This window comes from Macaca mulatta, chromosome 7 (genome assembly GCF_049350105.2).
Source record: "Macaca mulatta isolate MMU2019108-1 chromosome 7, T2T-MMU8v2.0, whole genome shotgun sequence".
In the NCBI taxonomy this organism is placed as follows: domain Eukaryota; kingdom Metazoa; phylum Chordata; class Mammalia; order Primates; family Cercopithecidae; genus Macaca; species Macaca mulatta.
The window spans coordinates 22617600-22639426 of NC_133412.1; the positions used below are offsets into that span (position 1 = coordinate 22617600).

Below are 21827 nucleotides of genomic sequence, written 5' to 3' on the forward strand. Positions count from 1 at the left end.
CTACAAAACCTTTTCTCTTTACTTAACTCCTCTCAAGCCGCAGTCCATCACTCTCTTCGTTTGCTTAAGGCCAAATGTCTTTAGAAAGTAGTCACACCCTTGCTGCTTCCATTTCTGCATGTGAAGCTCCATTTACACCCCAGTAACTCTTTGAAACCGTGCTTTCAACCCTCTTTGGTCACCTGGTTGTTGGATTCAGTGTATTCCTTATTGATGTAGTTGGAAATGCTGACCACTCGTCTTCATATGTAGACCTTATGGCATCATCCTCTTCTGGTTCTCCTTCTACTTCTCCAGCTGCTCCTTTTAAGTGTCTTCTGGCTGCCCCTTCCATATGACTCTCCTGAGCAGGATGCTCGTACAGTATGGAAGCCCAGCTCCTCTTGCCCAAAAGTCCATTGAAATAATGAATAGAGTACACATGTAGAGGAAAATGATTTATTGCTACAGAAAACCAAGGTTGAAATCACGTATAAACTAGAAATCTGGGAGGATTTCTTCCAGCAGTAATGACGGGCCAGGGTTGAAAGGAGCCAGTGAGGGCTGCGTACCACCCTCCTTCTTGAGCAAGGACAACTTATCTAGAAAGTAAGTAGCAAAACTCCCTGGCATATCCCACTGCCACCATCTAACTCAGAGAGGCAAGGACAGTGTTACTCTGGCAGAGAGGAGGTGAGGTGGGTTGAGGGGCCTGCTGAGAGGCCCACCACCAGAAGTACCTTCTGGTCTTTGTCTTATACTATTATAAGACACTGCTAGCTTGCAGACTGAGGTATGCTATAATTTGAAACAGGCATTAAGCTGATAGCTGAGTGCTGTGTGTGTGTAGAGGCCTGGGAGTTCTTCTCCAGAGAATCAGAGTGGTACACAGACAAAGCTCCCAGCTGCAGCTGTACTCAGCACTCATTACCTCCAGCTTCCCTCCCCTTCCCACCTCTCCCCTTCCCTTCCCTGCCCATTCCCCATCCACCCTTGCTGAGGCAGGGAGGCAGGAAGGGCTGAGCTGCACAGGGGTGATTTGGAAGCTTGTCCACGCCTGTGGTTTGGACGTAGTTTGTCCCATCCAAAACTCACGTTGAAATTTGATTCCTAATTTGGCAGTGTTGGGACATGGGGCCTTGTGAGAGGTGTCTGGGTCATGCGGGCTGATCTCTCATAAATAGATTAACGCCTTCTCTCCAGAGTGAGTTCTGTCTCCAGGGACTGGATTAGTTACTGTGAGAGCAGATTGTTTGGTCTCTGCACACGCCCTCTTCCCCTTCTGCTTTCTATCATGAGTTGAAGCAAGCTGCCTGATCTTGGACTTTCCAGTCACCAGAATCTGAGCCAAATAAATGTATTTCCTTTGTAAATTGCCCAGTCTTTGGTATTCTGTTAGGGCAGCAGAAAACAAAGTCCCAGCTATACCCAAAGACAGAGAACACAGAACACTAAAGTGGAGAGGAAGGAGCTGTGCAGAAGCACACTGCTGTTGCCCACTGGTGCCTGAGAACACAGAGATGGCATACATAGGTGTTGAACAGAGGAGACCACCAACAGGGCAAGGAGACTGCTTACATTGAGCAAATAAGAAAATTGATTGAACAGCCGGGCACGGTGGCTCAAGCCTGTAATCCCAGCACTTTGGGAGGCCGAGACTGGCGGATCACGAGGTCAGGAGATCGAGACCATCCTGGCTAACACGGTGAAACCCCGTCTCTACTAAAAAATACAAAAAAACTAGCCGGGCGAGGTGGCGGGCGCCTGTAGTCCCAGCTACTCGGGAGGCTGAGGCAGGAGAATGGTGTGAACCCAGGAGGCGGAGCTTGCAGTGAGCCACTGCACTCCAGTATGGGCAAGAGTGCCAGACTCCGCCTCAAAAAAAAAAAAAAAAAAAAAAAAAAAGAAAATTGATTGAACAAATAATTCAATATATTTAAGGTATTAGAGATTTGTCACCATTACAGAAGGTGAAATACAGAAAGAAGCTAAGTTTGAAGGAGCGCTGAGATGTTGGATTGGAATTAGAAGTATTGTTATACATTCATGGAAAAGTACTTGGATAACTGCAGAACTCTAGGCACATAATGACTCCACCCAAACTCTGGCACTGAGTGACTGACTGTTGCAGAGGTCAGAGGAGGGTACAAAAGGCTGGTACCCTTGCCTCAAGTGGGAGACAGCCCTGCTGTGTGGTTAATGCTTCAGATCCCTCACCTGTGGATCAGGCCATGATGGACTTTACCTGCGATCACACATCCTGGCTAGGCTCTTTCCCTTACCCTGTTTGTCTTCTCTCCTTCCCTTATAGGTTCTTCGAGGAATTCAGTGCCTTGATAGATCATGTGTACCCCACACCTGCTTTCAAATTCTGTTTTTAGGGAACCCAACCTAAGACAACCGGTAGTAGCCATTTATTCGGGTGGAGATGGCTGATAACTGGAACCAAGTGGAGTCAGTATGGCTGACCACTAATTAGGAGTAAAAAGGGAGGGCAGTGGGGGAAGGAAGGGATTTGGAATGCTCTCTAATTTGCCTTGGGTCTAAAGGGGTACTATTCATTCACTGAAAAATGGAGGAATAGTTCTGGGGTGGAGTGAGGAAGGAGACAAGTTAATTCCATTTTGAACATGTTGACTTGGAGATGCCTGTGGGACACCAGGGCAGCCAGGCAGGCAGACATGAAGAAGGCAGTTGGAGTTTAGAGTTTGGGACAGGAAATCTGAGCTGGAGATCTAGATTTGGGAATTAAAAGCAAATAAATGGCAGTTACAATAGGGGTATTATGTTCATAATCCTGGCTCTATACAGGAAGAGTTGCAAGGTGCTGTGTTGAATTTTTAGGTTAACATGAAGTAGGGCAATGTAGGTCTCCAATCTAATCCCTTTGGCCCATTGTTAGAATTCTAAGCTGGATAATATTTGACCTAGCCTTAAAAAAAAAAAAATCTCATGTTCCTATTGCAGCCCCGTGTCATCATTAGGATCAAATATAATAAGAAAAATATGAAAATAATTAACTTTGGTTTACAATGAGTTGTAGTCACAGTAATGATGTATATTATTATCATGCTAAAAATAACAAAGCACTCTTACTCACTTCCTCTTGCAGAGCCGGAATTAACTGTTTGCCTAAGGTCCCGTAATGAAGACTGTTAGCATCTAGAATCTGAAAGAACTCTTTTTACCCAATGAATTAATTTTAGACATTAAGCCTAGGTCTCTGTCCTCTTTTCCTCAAAAGCAATGAGTCTCGCAAGATCTGGTGGTTTAAAAATAAGAAAAAAAAAAAAAAAAGTAATGAGACCTGAGGATAGCTAACTCAATTTTTAAGATGAAAGCCCATGAAATAAATAAAACTGCAAAGCACAAACTTGATTTTGACAAAGCCTGGGGAGGAATTCCCTGACAGAGGCAGAATTGAAGGAAGTTTTTAACTGCACACTTTACAGGGCTTCTTATTGGTGTAATCTGGGGTATGAAAGGGAAAATAAATGTTTTGTTCATGAAGTCATTGCTGAAGGCTTTCCCTAGCTGCTCAGCTTGCTAATGCAGTCTCATTGCTTTGTATCAGTCTGAACCACCATGCATTCCTTTCCCTTTTCATTGTAGCACTTCTCTAGAGGGCACCATCTTTTGCCAGTCCCTAGATGGAAAAGATTTTGGGGTGTAAGCAGACCACCATGCGTAACACTGGTCCATTTCCTCAGCATTCCTCATTCAGGCTACCTTTTTGTTGGCAAAGCTGGTGACTTCCCATTCTACAATCAATTCACCAAGATCTCTAATAGAAAATGTTAATGTTTAGTTTCAGTTCACTGTCTCCTAATAATGACAACTTCCTCAACAATATTTAAAATTGCCTGTGGATCTTACCTGAATTAGGTTTAAAGTAATAAATATTACCATATCAAATAAAATCTTAACATTTTAATTCCTCATAGTCCTTCTATAAATTGTATGATGTAATGTAGTATAGCAAAGAATGACACTCATGGAGAAAAACTCTATTTCTAGACATTTTGTGGGTGAGCTGAAATTCATATAACTACAGAATAATTTGAAAGGAGTGTATAAACTTAATGGGCAGTCCCCCTACTCCCACATTTGCACAGCTGCTACATATCTCTTTAACTATTAATATAGAAATAAAAATATTTTCTATTTACAAACTTCTGGGGTATCCTGCTCTTTAAAATTCTTCACTATGGTTTAGTATTAAAGAGCCATGTCTTTTTCCTTATTTATTTTTTATTTTTTCGAGATGGAGTTTTGCTCTTGTTGCCCAGGCTGGAGTGCACTGGCACGATCTTGGCTCACCACAACCTCTCCCTCCTGGGTTCAAGCGATTCTCCTGCTTCAGCCTCCCAAGTAGCTGGGATTACAGGCATATGCCATCACGCCTGGCTAATTTGGTATTTTTAGTAGAGATGATATTTCTCCATGTTGGTCAGGCTGGTCTTGAACTCCCAACCTCAGGTGATCCACCCACCTTGGCCTCCCAAAGTGTTGGGATTACAGGCGTGAGTCACCGCGCCCAGCCGTCTTTTTCCATTTTAATAAGAGATCATTTAATAATTTTTCTATTAATATTTTAGCAAGTAAGTTTTAAAGAATGATTTCAAAAGAATACTCACATCCTGTATGCCTACTCAATGAACCCATCTGTCTTAGTCTGTTTTGCATTACTATAAAGGAATACCTGAGGTAACTTATAAGGAAAAGAGGTTTATTTGGCCCACTGTTCTGCAGGCTGTACAAGAAGCATGGTACCAGCATCTACTTCTGGTCAGGACCTCAGGAGGCTTCCAGCCATGCTGGAGGTGAAAGGGGAGCAGGTGTGTCACATGGTGAGGGAGGGAACAAAAGACAGGACAGGAGTGCCATGCTCTTGTAAACAACCAGCTCTCCTGTGAGCTAGTAGAGAACTCACTCATTACAGTGAGGATGACACCAAGTCCCTCATGAGGAATCCACCTTCCTGACTCAAATGTCTCCCACCAGTCCCCACCTCTAACACTGGAGATCAATTTCAATATGAGATTTGGAGAGAACAAATATCCAAATTATATCACCACTTCATCATTCAACCCACCAAGCTCAGACAACACAGCACCAAAACAAAAAAAAAAGCCTTGTATGCTCTTCCTCATCCTTCTCCCCCCTCTCCCATGTCTTTGAAACTTGACTCAAAGAAAGAGGGAAGCCTCTGTAATTTGCTTCTTGAATTATAGCCAGGTTCATCCTAGGCTTCCAGAGACAGTGGTTATAGTGGGTTTGGGGCAGGCTCACTGGAGCCAGATTGATATGGTTTGGATCTGTTCCCCACCCAAATCTCATCTTGAATTGTATTCCCATAATTCCCACATGTTGTGGGAGGGACCCAGTGGATATAATTGGAATCATGGGGGCAGTTTCCCCCATACTGTTCTCATGGTAGTGAATAAGTCTCATGAAATCTGGTGGTTTTATCAGGGGTTTTCACTTTTGCAGATTCCTCATTTTCTCTTGCCACCACCATGTAAGAAGTGCCTTTCGCCTCCCACCATGATTCTGAGGCCTTGCCAGCCTTGTGGAAATGTAAGTCCAATTAAACCTCTTTTTCTTCCCAGTCTTGGGTGGGTCTTTATGAGCAGCATGAAAATGGACTAATACAGTAAATTGGTACCAGTAGAGTGGGGTGTTTCTGGAAAGATACCCGAAAATGTAGAAACAACTTTGGAACTGGGTAACAGGTAGAGGTTGGAACAGTTTGGAGGGCTCAAAGAAGACAGGAAAATGTGAGAAAGTTTGGAACTTCCTAGAGACTTGTTGAATGACTTTGACAAAAATGCTGATAGTGATATGAACAATAAGGTCCAGGCTAAGGTGGTCTCAGATAGAGACGAGGAACTTGTTGGGAACTGGAGCAAAGGTGACTCTTGTTATGTTTTAGCAAAGGGACTGGCAGCATTTTGCCCCTGCCCTAGGGATTTGTGAAACTTTCAACTTGAGAGAGATGATTTAGGGCATCTGGCGGAAGGAATTTCTAAGCAGCAAAGCATTCAAGATGTGACTTGGTTGCTGTTAAAGGCATTCAGTTTTAAAAGGGAAGCAGAGCATAAAAGTTCAGAAAATTTGCAGCCTGACAGTGCGATAGAAAAGAATCCTGGCTGGGCGCAGCAACTCATGCCTGTAATCCCAGCACTTTGGGAGGCTGAAGTGGGTGGATCACTTGAAGTCAGGAATTCTAGACTACCCGGGCCAACATGGGGAAACCCTGTCTCCACTAAAAATACAACACTTAGCCAGGCATGGTGGTTCATACCTATAATCCCAGCTACTCAGGAGGCTGAGGCAAGAGAATCACTTGAACCCAGGAGATGGAGGTGGCAGTAAGTCGAGATTGCAGCATTGCACTCCAGCCTGGGCAACAGAGTGAGACTCCATCAGGGAAAAAAAAAGAAAAAAGAAAGAAAGAAAACCCCATTTTCTGAGGAGAAATTCAAGCAGATATTTGTAAATTCAAGCAGATATTTGCGTAAGTAATGAGGAGCCAAATGTTAATCCCCAAGATGATGGGGAAAATGTCTCCAGAGCATGTCAGAGGCCTTTGCAGCAGCCTCTCCCATCAAAGACCCAGAGGTCTAGGAGGAAAAAATGGTTTTGTGGGCAGGGCGCAGGGTCTCTGTGCTGTGTACAGTCTAGGGACTTGGTGACTTGCATCCCAACTGCTCTAGCCATGGCTGAAAAGGACCAACATAGAGCTCAGGTCATGGCTTCAGAGGGTGCAAGCCCCAAGCTTTGGCAGCTTCCATGTGGCGTTGAGCCTGCAGGTGCACAGAAGTCAAGAATTGGGGTTTGAGAACCTCCATCTAGATTTCAGAAGATGTATGGAAGCGACTGGATGCCCAGGCAGACGTTTGCTGCAGGGGCAGGGACCTCATGGAGAACCTCTGCTAGGGCAGCACAGAAGGGAAATGTGGGGTTGGAGCCCCCACAGAGTCCCTCCTGGGGCACCACCTAGTGGAGCTGTGAGAAGAGGTCCACCATCCTCCAGACCCCAGAATGGTAGATCCACCGACAACTTTCACTGTGCTCATGGAAAAAACCCAGACACTCAATGCTGGCCCATGAAATCAGCCAGAAGGGCAGCTGTACCCTGCAAAGTCACAGGGATGAAACTGCCCAAAACCATGGGAAGCCACCTCTTACATCACCGTGATCTGGATATGAGACCTGGAGTCAAAGGAGATCATTTTGGAGCTTTATTTTTATTTTATTTATTTATTTAATTTTTGAGATGGAGTTTCACTTTTGTTCCTCAAGCTGGAGTACAATGGTGCAATCTCAGCTCACTGCAACTTCCGCCTCCTGGGTTCAAGCAATTCTCCTGCCTCAGCCTCCTAAGTAGCTGGGATTACAGGCACTCACCACCATGCCTGGCTAATTTTTTAATTTTTAGTAGAGACAGGGCTTCACCATGTTGGCCAGGCTGGTCTCGAACTCCTGACGTCAGGTGATCCACCCACCTCGGCCTTCCAAAGTGCTGAAATTACAGGCATGAGTTGCTGTGCCCAGCTATTTTGGAGCTTTAAAATTTGATTGCCCTGCTGGATTTTGAACTTGCATGGGCCCTGTAACTCCTTTGTTTTGGTCAATTTATCCCATTTGGAATGGCTATATTTACTCAATACCTGTACCCCCATTGTATCTAGGAAGTAACTAGCTTGCTTTTGATTTTACAGACTCATAGGCAGAAGGGACTTGCCTTGTCTCAGATGAGACTTTGGACTGTGGACTTTTGGGTTAGTGCTGAAATGCGTTAAGACCTTGGGGGACTGTTGGGAAGGCATGATTGATTTTGAAAAGTGAGGACATGAGATTTGGAGGGGCCAGGGGCAGAATGATATGGTTTTGCTCTGTATTCTCACACAAATGTCATCTTGAATTATACTCCCATAATTCTCATGTGTTATGGGAGGGACCCAGTGGGAAATAATTGGAATCATGGGGGCAGTTTCCCCCATACTGTTCTCATGGTAGTGAATAAGTCTCATGAGATCTAATGATTTTATCAGGGGTTTCTGCTTTTGCATCTTTCTCATCTTCTCTTGCTGCCACCATGTAAGAAGTGCCTTTCACCTCCCACCATGACTCTGAGGCCTCTCCAGCCATCTGGAATTTTAAGTCCAATTAAACCTCTTTGTCTTCCCAGTCTCGGGTATGTCTTTATCAGCAGTGTCAAAATGGACTAATACACAGACTACCTGGATTCTAACCCTAACTGCCATTTAATAGCCATATCAATAGCTGACCTTAAGCAAGATACTTAGCCTCTCTGTAACTCAGTTTTCTCATCTGTAAAACAGGGATAATGTGTACCCACCCCACAGGGTCATTATAAAAAATCAGTCTATAATAGTGACTGTCACACAGTTAGTTTGAAGTGTTAGCCACTGCTATTATTACCATGGAGCTTAGTCTTTGGCTACAAATCAATTTGTTGGGCTTCTTTAAAAGTTTGACCCACATACATGAACCTAGAGGAAATTTGGAGAGGAAGGGCTGAATTTCTAATTATGTTTCAGTCTTCTGTTTGTTTATTTTAATCTTTAATTTTTTTGAGACAGGATCTTGCTCTGTAACCAAGGCTGGAGTACAGTGGAATGATCTCAGCTCACTGCAGCCTCAACCTCCTGGGTTCAAGCAACCTCCTGTCTCAGTCTCCTGAGTAGCTGAGACTACAGGCCTGTGCCACCATGCCTGGCTAATTTTTTATTTTTGTAGAGACAAATCTTGCTCTGTCACCCAGGCTGGAGTGCAGTGGCATTATCATTGCTTACTGCAGCCTCAACCTCCTGGGCTCAAATGATCCTCCCACCTTGGTCTCCTGAGTAGCTGGGATAGACTACAGGCATGTACCATGACCTCCAGCTAATTGTTTGAAAATATGTTTTAGACATGGGGACTCACTATGTTGCCCAGGCTGGCTTCCAACTCCTAGATTCAAGTTATCCTCCCACCTCAGCCTCCCAAAGTGGTAGGATTACAGATGTGAACCACCACGTCCAGAATCACGAGGTCAGGAGATCGAGACCATCCTGACTAACAGGATGAAACCCTGTCTCTACTAAAAATACAAAAAAAATTAGCTGGGCGAGGTAGCGGGCGCCTGTAGTCCCAGCTACTTGGGAGGCTGAGGCAGGAGAATGGTGTGAACCCAGAGGCGGAGCTTGCAGTGAACTGAGATCATGCCCCTGCACTCCAGCCTGGGCAACAGAACGAGACTCTGTCTCAAAAAAAAAAAAAAAAAAAAAGAAAAGAAAAGAAAAAAGCAAATCTGGGCGCAGCTCTCCTCAGCAGGAAACAGAATGATCAGAAAAGTGAAAGTAACATGTGTTGAGACCTTAGCAAACACCAGGTGCCATGCATATCTTACGTATAGTCTTCAAAAACCTTTACATACTATTATTATCTACTTCTTACAAATGAGAAAACAAGCAAAGAGTGATGAACTTGCTAATAAATGGTGGATCCGGCATTTGATCCCAGGAGCTCTGGCTTTAAAACCCACCTGTTTAACCAATAGTGGCAAGGAATTTTTTTTTTTTTTAATTAAACACACCACAGTTTCTATTTCTTAAGTCTAAGGCTCTTTATATTTTTTTGGAAATTCAAATATTATGAATGGCACATAAATCTACTTCCCCACCTTAAGCTCATCCCCTCTGGCCGGTCCAATAGAGTACTTTAGTTTCAAGAAAAATGTATATTTTGAGCTTCCCTGCTAAACTAGGAGTTAAGGAATGCTGACCTTATAGCCCTGGCTGTTGCAGTAGATTTTGCCATGACTGTTGTGGAGTAGGCTATTAGGCAGGGATGGGAAAAATTTGGGATGGTAAGCTGGAAATTACTGGGATATCAATTGCTGGCACTTCTGCGTTTTATGTGTTGTGTTCACTACTACTCAAGGCCGCCAAGCTTTAGTCTATGTTAGGCATTCATTGTCTTCCTTCCTATCTCTTACTATAATGTCTTATCTGTAGGTCCTGATCCTTAGGATAATCTTTCTTTTCTAGTCTTTGTTGTATCCATTTCAGGCCAGGATATTGCTTTTAACTTTCTAGGTTCTCAGGAAAGCAGGGTTCTTCCCTATCTCTATTTTGTCTAGGTTTCCTGCCCTTTAGCATTGCAGTGAAATTTTTAAAATAACAGTTACGTGTTTCATCTATTCAGCCAGCACCCAGAGTACTGCTCGCAGAAAAATATTTTGATTTGCTTTTTTTGTGATTGTGTATACTCTAATCTTTTTTACTTGTTAGCTAAAAGTGTCCATATCCATTTTATTTTCAGGGTGAAATTCTCACCCTTGTTTTGTTTTGGCTTTGTATTTGAATTTGTTTCACTCTATTTTTCTCTACTTTTAAGGCTTTAAAAAAATAGGTCCTTCAGCATCTCCTTCACTCTTTTTTTTTTTAACAAATTGAGATGACATTCATAGCATAATATTAATCATTTTATTTTTTGAGGCAAGGTCTCTCTCTGTCACTCAGGCTGGAGTGCAGTGGGGCCATCATAGCTCATTATAACTTCAACCTCCCAGGCTCAAGCAATTCTCCTGCCTCAGCCCTAGAGTAGCTGGTACCACAGGCGTGTGCCACTATGTGCTAACTTTTGTATTTTTTGTAGAGACAGGGTTTCGCCACATTGCCCAGGCTGGTCTTGGACTCCTGAGCTCAAGGGATCCGCCTGCCTTGGCCTCCCAAAGTGCTGGGATTGTAGAGGGGAGCCACTGCACCTGGCCATATTAATAATTTTAAAGTATACAATTCAGTGGTGTTTAGAACATTCACAATGTGTACCACCTCTGTCTAGTTTCAAAACATTTTCATTAGCCCAAAAGAAAACCCTTTACCCATTAAGCAGTCACTCCTCATTCTACCCTCTTTTAGCCCCTGGCAACAACCAATCTGCTTTCTATCTTTACAGATTTTTCTATTCTGAATATTACATATAAATGAAACCCATATATGACCTTTATGTCTGATTTATTCTACTTAGCATAATGTTTTCAAGGTACCTCTATGTTGTAGCATGTATCAGTCGTTTGTTCCTTTTTTATGGCTGAATAATATTCTATTATATGCATACGTCATATTGTATTTATTTCTTTCATCCATTTATGGACATGTGATTTGTTTCCATCTTTTGCTTATTGTGAATAGAGTTGCTGTGAATATCCTTGTACATGTATTTGTTTAAGTATCTGTTGTCAATTCTTTGAATATGTACCTTGAAGTACAATTGCTGGGTCATAGGGTAATTCCATGTTTGATTTTTTTGAGAAGCCACCAAACAGTTTTTTAACAATGGTTGCCCCATTTTGTATTCCATCAGCAATGTACAAGAGTTCCAATTTCTCTAACTCCTTAGCAATACTTACTGTTTTCTGTTTTTTTGTTGTTGTTTGGTTTTGGTTTTCTAATTATAGCAATCCTAGTGGGTTTGAAGTGGTATCTCATTGTGGTTTTGACGTACATTTCCCTAATGACTAATGATGTTGAGCATCTTTTTATGTGGTTGTTGCCCACTGGTATATCTTCTTTGAAGAAATATCTATTTAAGTCCTCTGCCCATTTTTAAACTGAGTTGCTTGTATTTTTTTGTTGAGCTGTAAGAATTTTTAAAAATATACCTGATACCAGGCACTTAGCAGATATATGAGTTGCAAATGTCCCATTATTTAGTTGTCTTTTCACTTTCTTGGTAATGTCCTGACATAAAAGTTTTAAATTTGGACACAGTCTATTTTACCTATTTTTTCTGTTATTGCTTGTGCTTTTGGGACCATCTCTAAGAATTCATTGCCAAATCCAAAGTGATAAAAATTTACCTTGATGCTTTCTTCTAAGAGTTTAGTTGTTTTTGTTCCTGCGTTTAGGTTTGTTTTTTTTTTTTTTTTTTTGAGATGGAGTCTCACTCTGGCTCTGTTGCCCAGGCTGGAGTGCAATGGCATGATCTTGGCTCACTGTAATCTCTCTGCCTCCTGGGTTCAAGCCGTTCTCCTCTCTCAGCCTCCCAAGTAGCTGGGATTACAGGCACGCACCAGCATGCCCAGCTAATTTTTGTATTTTTAGTAGAGACAGGGTTTCATCATGTTGGCCAGGCTGGTCTTGAACTCCTGATCTCAGGCGATCCACCTGCCTCGGCCTCCCAAAGTGCTGGGATTTACAGGTGTGGCCCACTACACCCGGTCTTTTTTTTAAATCCATTTTGAGTTACTTTTTGTATGTGGTGTGAGGTAGGGGTCCAGAAAGTGTCATTCTTTTGGATGTGGATATCCAGTTTTCCCAGAACCATTTTTTGAAAAGATTGCTTCTTCCCCATTGAATGGTCTTGGCACCCTTGTTGAAAATCAATTGTCCATAGATGTATGGGTTTACTTCTGGACTCTAAATTCTATTCCATTGATGTTTATCTCTGTCTTATGCCTGTACCACACACTCTTTTGATTACTGTAGCTATGTAGTAAGTTTTGAAACTGGAAGCTGTGAGTCTTCCAACTTTGTTATTTTTTCAATATTATTTTAGATAATCAGGACCCCTTGCAATTCCATATGAATTTGAGAGGATCAACTTTTCCATTTCTGCAAAAAAAAAAAAAAAAAGGCATTGGAATTTTTATAGGAATTGCATTGAATATGCAGATCACTTTGGGTAACATTGCTGTCTTAATATTAAATATTAAATATTCCAATTTTCAATAGATGAATATGAGATATCTTTTCATTTATTGATGTCTTCTTAACTTTCTTCCAGCAATGTATTGTAGTTTTCAGTGCACAAGACTTTCACCTCCTTAGTTAAATTTATTCCTAGATATTTTATTCTTTTGGATGCCATTATAAATGAGACTGTTTTCTTTCTTTTTTTTTTTTTTTTTTGAGACGGAGTCTCGCTGTGTCTCCCAGGCTGGAGTGCAGTGGCGTGATCTCGGCTCACTGCAAGCTCCGCCTCCCGGGTTCATGCCATTCTCCCGCCTCAGCCTCCCGAGTAGCTGAGACTACAGGCGCCCGCCACCACGCCCGGCTAGTTTTTTTTTTGTATTTTTAGTAGAGACGGGGTTTCACCGTGTTAGCCAGGATAGTCTCGATCTCGTGACCTCGTGATCCACCCGCCTTGGCCTCCCAAAGTGCTGGGATTACAGGCTTGAGCCACCACGCCCGGCCAAGATATCTTTTCATTTATTGATGTCTTCTTAACTTTCTTCCAGCAATGTATTGTAGTTTTCAGTGCACAAGACTTTCACCTCCTTAGTTAAATTTATTCCTAGATATTTTATTCTTTTGGATGCCATTATAAATGAGACTGTTTTCTTAATTTCCTTTTTGAATCATTCTTGCATGTCCAGTATTAATTTGTACTGAAATCTTCTAAGCTTTCCATTAACTTGTCACTTTGTAATTGTTCTTAAGTCATAAATTACCCAACAATATCAAAAATATTTAGTATTTAAGAATATCACCAACTTCTGAGCACAATTCTTTTTTCTCTTTCTTATTACATCAGTACAGTGTCCTCTTTACTTATAGGTATTCAGTAAGCTGTTAATAATTTACCAATTTTTATTCATTATTTATTTTTATGTATTTTTAAATTTTAGAGTCAGGGTCTTTCTCTGTCGCCTAGGCCAGAGGGCAGCAGCACAATCATAGCTCATTGCAGACTCAAACTCCTGGGGTCCAGCGAGCCTTCCCCCTCAACTTCCCAGGTAGCTAGGACTACAGGCATGTACCACCATGTCCAGCGAATTTTTAAGTTTTTTGTAGAGATGGAATCTCTGTATGTCACCCAGGCTGGTCTTGAACTCTGGGTCTCAAGTGATCCTCTGCCTCGGCCTCCCAAAGTTCTGGGATTACAGATGTGAGCTACCACGCCCAGCCCTTGATTCATTACTTTAGAAAATGCAAAATCATATCATCTAAATATCTATCCATGCTTGCTTTCTATTCCTATTAGCATTGCCTTAGTCAGGCAGATGCAGTTTCTCCCTATGGGATTTTCAGGTTTTTTAATATTGTCTCTTCTTCCTTCCTAAATCTTAATGGTAATTTGTTTTTGCAGTCTGGATCAAGATCAAGATTGCTGCAGGCTACCTCGACTTCTCTTTGGTTCACCCATGCTGCTCTTAAGGGAGAAAGAGAGAAAGGGTTCAGATTCAGTTATTAAAATACCTCTTCCGTGAAGCTTCCCCTAGACTGATTATTGAAAAGCTAAAGCTAATTACCTCTCTTTTTTATCTCATTTGCATGAAATTGTAATCTCTCCAGCATCGTATCTAATTATGTACTCACTCTTGCCTTAATTAAACTGTATTTAAAATCACAGAATTAGAAGTTGGAGGGGACGTTAGGAATATAATGCAGACTCCTGGTTAAATGTGGTCGAATGAGCACATTCATTACCGCTGATGCCTAGCCAAAGTCTTCTAAAATGCCAATATATTCAAAATGCATAAACCCACAAGGACAAAGAAACTGGGTAAGAAGATGACAGTGACTACACTTTAAGAGCTGTAAAGCAGATGGAAAGGTGGAAACTGACCTAGCAGAGTCATTAACCCATTAAACTACGAATGAAAGAAACTCAGAGCAAGCCAATTCCCAGAACTGCAGAAAAGCTTGGGTATTCGAGGTGCTAGGTATCTCTGAAACAGGAAAAGTGACTGAAAAAAAAAAAAGAAAAAAGCCATAGATGAGGGCAGGGATGCTTTACAGAAAATGGGACTTAAACGAAAGCCAGTATTAGACAGTGACAACCCAGCTCACTCCTCCAACTCAACTCTGAGAATGCCGCAACCAAGCTTACCCTCTTCAACCCACAGGAAGCAGGGAAAACCTTCCAAGCTTAATAAGATCATTCTACACTGATCAGTCCAGCCTCCTACTCTGCCTCACCTCTGGCATTGGTCTCACTGTTCTTTTTTTAGTTTAATTTATTGTGGTAAGAACACTGAACATGAAATCTACCCTGTTAATACACTGTTACGTGTACAATATGTTTTTGTTGTCTATAGGCACATTGTCATGCTGCAGATCTCCAGAGCTTATTCATCTTGTTTAACTGATACTTTATGCCTGTGATTGGTCACTGTCCTATAAAGGATCACCTTCAGACAATAAAGGAATTTCTCCAGCATGAAGGACAGAATGAACAAAATGGAACTCAGAGGAAATCAAAGCAATGGAGTTGGCAGGAAAATGTGTTTAAAAAATACCTACTGTTTGTTCTCGTTGCTAGGAAAAGATACCATATCTCCCTTCTCCCCAAAGAAAGGAGGCTTTAAAAAGGAGTACTGAGAAGAAAAGAAACCCTTATAAGTGGAAAATGCTATAGTAAAAAAAAAAAAATTCAACAGAAGGGAAGGAAAATAAGACAAGGAAAATAAAGTGGTTTCTGAGGACTGAAGCCACATAGTTTATTGTTTAAATTTACAAGACATTACTCTTTCAGTCTCTTCACAAATAAAACTTTATTATAAAAAGGACCTCTTTCATGAGGCAATAAAAGAAGCAAATAACCTTGTTTCTTCTGGGATTTATTTCCCCCAGAACCTGTTAAAATAAACATCAAACTGTCCAATTTACCAATAGACATTATCAAGTGACAGTTTACTTTTTTTTTTTTTTTTTTTGAGACAGGGTCTCGTTCTATTGCCCAGGCGGGAGTGCAGTGGCATGATCATAGTTCACTGCAGCCTCCAACTCCTGGACTCAAGTGATCCTCCCTCCTCAGTCTCCTGAGTAGCTGGGACTACAGGCATGCATCACCATGCTCAGCTAAATTTTTTATTTTTTGGTAGAGACAGGGGTCTCACTATGTAACCCAGGCTAGTCTCAGATGCCTGGGCTCAAGTGATCCTCCCTCAGCAGTACCTCAAAGTGCTGGGATTACAGGCATGAGCCACCAAGACTGGCACCAACACTCTTCGAATCCGTCACCTCAAAATCCTTGCTGTGTCCACCAACTCTAAACTATTATCCTTATCCAATTCTGATCAAGCCCTAGCATTGAAAGACCTGACTTAAACCAGACTTCAAAACTTCATAAATATGTCAACTTTTCCCTGCCCCTTCTGAGAGGCTACTAAGACTCTGTCAAGTTAGTGTTCTTCCTTACTGCCATAGGAATAAAGTTGTCTTTGTTTAATCAGTGGGTTGTTTTAGTGATATTTTGGTGGAGCCAAAAGTATTACCTTTCAAAAATTAGTACAAAAAGACATAATGGGAGATAGAAGAAAAAAGAAAAGCAAGTTAAAAGATCAGAGATCTAACATCTGAATAATATAATAGAAATTTCAACAGGAGAAAGAGAAAATATTGGGAAGAAAAATACTAAAAGAAATAATTTGAGAAAATTTCCCAGAGCTGAAGGCCATACATTTCTAGAATACAGGGCATGATGAAATCAAAGGAGACCCACACCAAGGTTAAAATCATTGTACAATTTCAGAAATGTTGAGACATTATAGAAAGTTGAGGGAAACTACTTGGTTGCCTGCAGATTAAGATTATTGCCACCAGATGGCAAGAATTCCTCAAAGGCTCTAAGACTGAGATTTTTGTTTCATTTTCTTCTTCAGATCTTTCCAACGCATTAGAAAGAGAATTCTCATTTGGCTTCTCTCCATCTAGTCTGGCTCCATCAGAGATCTGACTGTTTTCTTCCTAAATGACTCTGCTAGAAGGTCACTATATAATCAGCCTGGAGGAGTAAGTACATTCTCTTTGAGGAATTGACTCATGTGGCTTTGAGGTTAAAAGAAAGACTTTTAAGAGAATGGACTCTGGACTACAGTTGTCTATTGTGAACAGAAGGACTTCTGTCATGCAGGGATTCCACAAAGCATTCGTTCATTCATTCATTCATTCATTCATTCTTCCAACAAGTTTTACTGATGCTGACTATATGCTGGGTACTGTGTTAGGCACTAGGAATAAAACTTCAGTAAAAGAAAATCAGACATGGACTTTGTCTTCATGGAGATTAAATTCTGAGGAGAGAAACATTCCATAAACGTGTATATATATACGTTTTTAGTAGAGACAGGGTTTCACCATGTTGGCCAGGCTGGTGTTGAACTCCTGACCTCAGGTGATCTGCCCGCCTGAGGGCATTTACATATATAAACAAATGTATGTAAACATTATACATTTACATATATAAACAAATGTGTGTAACTATATACATACATATATGTTTAAATAAATTATGATGAGTGCTATGATGAGCTAGGTATGTGGAGAAAAAGAGGCCTATTAGGTATCTGAGGAATCTGATGGATTCCTGTAAGAGTGGAAGTAAGCAGGTCAGCTAGGAAGCTATTGCAGTTTTCTAAGAGGGAGATAAAGATGACTTGGATCAGGGTGATGCCAGAGGAAAGAGAAGTAGATGAATTCAAGAGAAGTTGGAGGTAGAATTGACAGGATGTAGTCATTAGATCTGAGAAGTTAGAAAGCAGATGCATTAAAGATGACTCCCAAGTCTCTGGAAGAAGCAAGTGGCTGGGTTGATGGGGTTGCCATTTTTTGAGGTGGAGAAAGCCTGGGGAGGAAGAAGTTTTGGAGGAGGGGATGGTGGATAGACTCAAGAGTTCAGGGGCCTGGCGCTATAGCTCACACCTGTAATATCCCAGCACCTTGGGAGGCCAAGGTGGGCGGATCACCTGAGGTCAGGAGTTCAACACCAGCCTGGCCAACATGGTGAAACCCTGTCTCTACTAAAAATACAAAAAAGTAGCCGGGCATGGTGGCACGCACCTGTGGTCCCAGCTACTTGGGAGGCTGAGGTAGGAGAATTGCTTGAACCCAGGAGGCAGAGGTTGCAGTGAGCTGAGGTCACACCACTGCACTCCAGCCTGGGTGATACAGTGAGACTCTGTCTCAAAAAAAAAAAAAAAAAGAGTTCAGGGTGGAATGTTAATTACATTGGCCTTTTGTTTGGATACCACTGGTCCAGGCTAGAATGGATTTTGCTCTGATCTACTGTGTAATACAATGACTTGGCCTGGTTTATTTGGTTTAAATTGGCTCACAGTTATCGTTCATTAAGTTAAAAATTGTTGTTAACACAGTGGCCCTACAGAGCAATAGGAAAATCAACTTACATTTGTACTATCTTTTCTGATGTGGGCATTTGAGAGTTAAAGAGAACTGTCCAGGCTCACGCCTGTAATCCTAGCACTTTGGGAGGCCAAGGTGGAGGGATTGCTCGAGGCCAGGAGTTTGAGAACAGCCTGAGTATCACAGGGAGACCCCATCTCTACAAAATATTATAAAATTAGCCAGGTGTGATGGCACACACCTGTGGTCCCAGCTACTCAGGAGGCTGGGAGGTGGGAGGATTGCTCGAGCCCTAGAGGTGGAGGCTACAGTGAGCCATGTTTGCACCACTACACTCCAGCCCGGGCTACAGTGATACCCTGTCTCTAGAAAAAAAAAAAAAAAAAGGAGTGGGCCACAGCATCTTCTACATTTTTTGTTGCATTTGTTTGCACTCTATTCATAAGGGGCACACAGTCTTGAGGATAAGAAGCTTCTGGAAAATGCAAGCCCAGTTGTTTTGGTAGATCCTTCTGAATGATTATGCACAGGTAAGATCCTGAGTGTGATAGTGAGGTGGCAGAGAGGAAAACTTCTTCCAGTGACTCTGAAGATAGAGAACATATTTGTCCTATTTTATCCCCGATATAGTGCTTAATAACGTATTTACACAGTAAGTGTTGAATGAAGCTGCTCCACCGGGGTTGTTTTCAGTCTCCAGACCTGAGTTGAACTCTCTGGAGGATTTGAAACCCCTCTTCCCAAAGAGCTGATACATAATTAGCTGTGTGCTGGGACGAGGTGCATCTCTGGACTCACCAGGGCTTAGGACCTCATTTCTGGGGTACTAGGAAAAAGACACTTGTCCTTCCTTCTTCCTATACCCCCTTCCATGGAGGTCTTTTGCCACCATCAACACAGTATTAAGGCAGAATTTAAAACCAACTTAGCCCTCAACATTGATGTTTTCATTTGTAACCTCAAGGTGGAACAGTTGGTTATGTACTGTGCCCATAATCAGCAGTTACCTCAGTCTTTTTCTTTGATTTATGCTTTGCCTTCTCTTTGTGCCTTACCCTTTTGTTTAGACTATATGCTATTTTGAGGTCAAGAATTGTGTCTTTTTAAACTTCATATTTCCATACGATTTATTTTTGACTCTTTTTTTGTAATAAAAAGTGTATATTTTGAGTAGTATATACATAAACACAGTGAAACGATTACTACAGTCAAGCAAATTAACATATCCATCTCACAGTTACCTTTGTGTGGGTGTGTGTGTTACGTATGTGTATTGTGACAGCACTTGAAATCTTCTATCAATTTAGAACAGTTCGTTATAGCACTGACAAGGGGAAGGAATGGCCTGGGAGAGCTTTAGCTCCCCGCCACCAATTTTTATAAACCCCACAACCCCCTTCCAGAATCATAATGAATACATAAACAAAAATTTATAATTATTGATAAAAGCATATTTTTGGTTGGGCGCAGTGGCTCACGCCTGTAATCTCAGCACTTTGGGAGGCAGATGTGGGTGGATCATTTGAGGCCAGGATTTTGAGACCAGCCTGGCCAACATGGCAAAACCCCGTCTCTACTAAAAATACAACAAACAAACAAAAAACCCCACAGGTGTGGTGGTGTGCATCTGTGGGCCCGGGTACTCTGGAGGCTGAGGCAGGAAAATCACTTGAACCTGGGAGGCCTCAGAGGCTGCAGTGAGCTAAGATTGCGCCGCTGCCCTCCAGCCTGGGCGACAGAGTGAGACCCTGTCTCAAAAAAAAAAGCATATTTAGAACACACATTATTTACTACGCAGAAGTAGCCTTGAGACAAGTCCTCTAGCTTCCCCTTCCCTCCAGATTGCTACTCCTAGTTTCCCTTGTGAGAATCTACCACTCCCACTGCTCAAGAAAGTGTTAACAAACTGCTGTTAAGGAACAGGAGCCAATGCCTGGCGAAGGCTGCAGCATTCCTCTGAAAGCGGAGGTTATGTTGTTTTTGTGCTGGTGGCCTGTTCTCTAGATTTGCAGAAGACTCACCCTTAAATAACTTGGGGTTCTTGTTTTCCTGATCCAAAGCTTTTAATTCAACAAATTATTTGGGATAATGATGTGTCTGAAGCCCTCTGAAAAGTTCCCTTTGAACTTTTATCTGAAATGATAAGAAAAAAGTCAGGCTGCACCTGGAATCCAGACTTTGTTTCAAGTTCTTTCAAAACAATGCAGATACGGCATATTTAAACAAACTACAATTCTGGGAAGCTTTTTAAGTGGACAGTTTTGGTTTTGAGCTTTTGGAGAGGGTAGTTTGGAAACATCATACCACATTTAAGCCTCAATCTAAATAATAAAATGTGTAAAATAGTTTTCCTATATATTATTTTCCCCAGTTCAACAGATTTTGTCTTAGTCCCAGCTTTTTTCATAAAAATTATAATTGTTTGATAGTATAGTCAGCTAAAAAACCAAAATTTGAGGTTTAAACATTCAAAAGGAGGTGGTAAAATTGTCATTATTTGCAAATGACATTACAATATATACCTGGGAAGCCTAAGGGAATCAACTTAAAAGTTATTAGAAGGAGGCCAGGCGCGGTGGCTCACACTTGTAATCCCAACCCTTTGGGAAGCCGAGGCGGGGTGATCACGAGGTCAGGAGATTGAGACCATCCTGGCTAACACGGTGAAACCCTGTCTCTACTAAAAATACAAAAAAAAAAAAAAAAAAAAAAAGATCCGGAGGTTGGTGGCAGGCACCTGTAATCCCAGCTACTCGGGGAGGCTGAGGCAGGAGAATCGCTCGAACCCAGGAGGCAGAGGTTACAGTGAGCCGAGATCGCACCACTGCACTCCAGCCTGGATGACAGAGTAAGACTTCATCTCTATTTAGAAAAAAAAAGAAGAAGAAGAAGTAATAGGAGCATTCACTAAGGCAGTCATTGCAAACAATACATAAAAATTAATAGTATTCTTATATTCCAACCAAAACCAGTTCAAAAATATCACAAGTAAACTTTTTTTGATCACAAATCAAAACAACAACCAACCCTAACAGGAAGTAAGCAGGACCTAGATGAATAAAAACATGAAACTTAATAGAGGACAGAAGTGGATTGATCTCATGTCAAATTGTAATCCCCAGAGTTGGAGGAGGGACCTGGTGGGAGGTGATTGGGTCGTGGGGATGGGCGTCACCCTTGCTGTTCTTGTGATAGTGAATGAGTTTTCATGAGATCTGGTTGTTTAAAAGTGTGTAGCACCAAAAGCAATTACAACAAAAGCCAAAATTGACAAACGAGGTCTAATTAAGCTAAAGCACTTATGCACAGCAAAAGAAACTATCATCGGAGTAAACTGGCAACCTACAGAATGGGAGAAAATTTTTGCAATCTACTCATCTGACAAAGGTCTAATATCCAGAATCTACACAAGAAAACACAACCCATCAAAAAGTGGGTAAAGGATATGAACAGACACTTCTCAAAAGAAGATGGCCAACAAACATATGAGAAAAAAACTCATCATCACTAGTCGTTAGAGAAATGCAAATCAAAATCACAATGAGATACCATCTCATGCCAGTTAGAATGGTGATCACTAAAAAGTCAGGAAACAACAGTTGCTCACGAGGCTGTGGAGATATAGGAATGCTTTTACACCATTGGTGGGCGTGTAAATTAGTTCAACCATTGTGGAAGACAGTGTGGCGATTCCTCAAGGATCTAGAACCAGAAATACCATTTGGCCCAGCTATCCCATTAATG

General features: G+C 41.7%; 1 long non-coding RNA gene across 8 annotated transcripts in view; it reads left to right on the plus strand.

Annotated features, from left to right (window-relative positions):
• The window catches only part of LOC106999169 (uncharacterized), a 60282-nt gene that overhangs the window by 12569 nt on the left and 25886 nt on the right, over nt 1-21827 (plus strand). For 5 of the 8 annotated variants that reach the window (XR_013395545.1, XR_013395546.1, XR_001445882.3 and 2 more), the window contains 2 exons: nt 5473-5559; nt 16604-16733. This is a non-coding gene — a long non-coding RNA (uncharacterized LOC106999169). The remainder of the gene's footprint in view (nt 1-5472; nt 5560-16603; nt 16734-21827) is intronic. The other 3 variants (XR_013395548.1, XR_013395550.1, XR_013395551.1) reach the window with 1 other exon arrangement.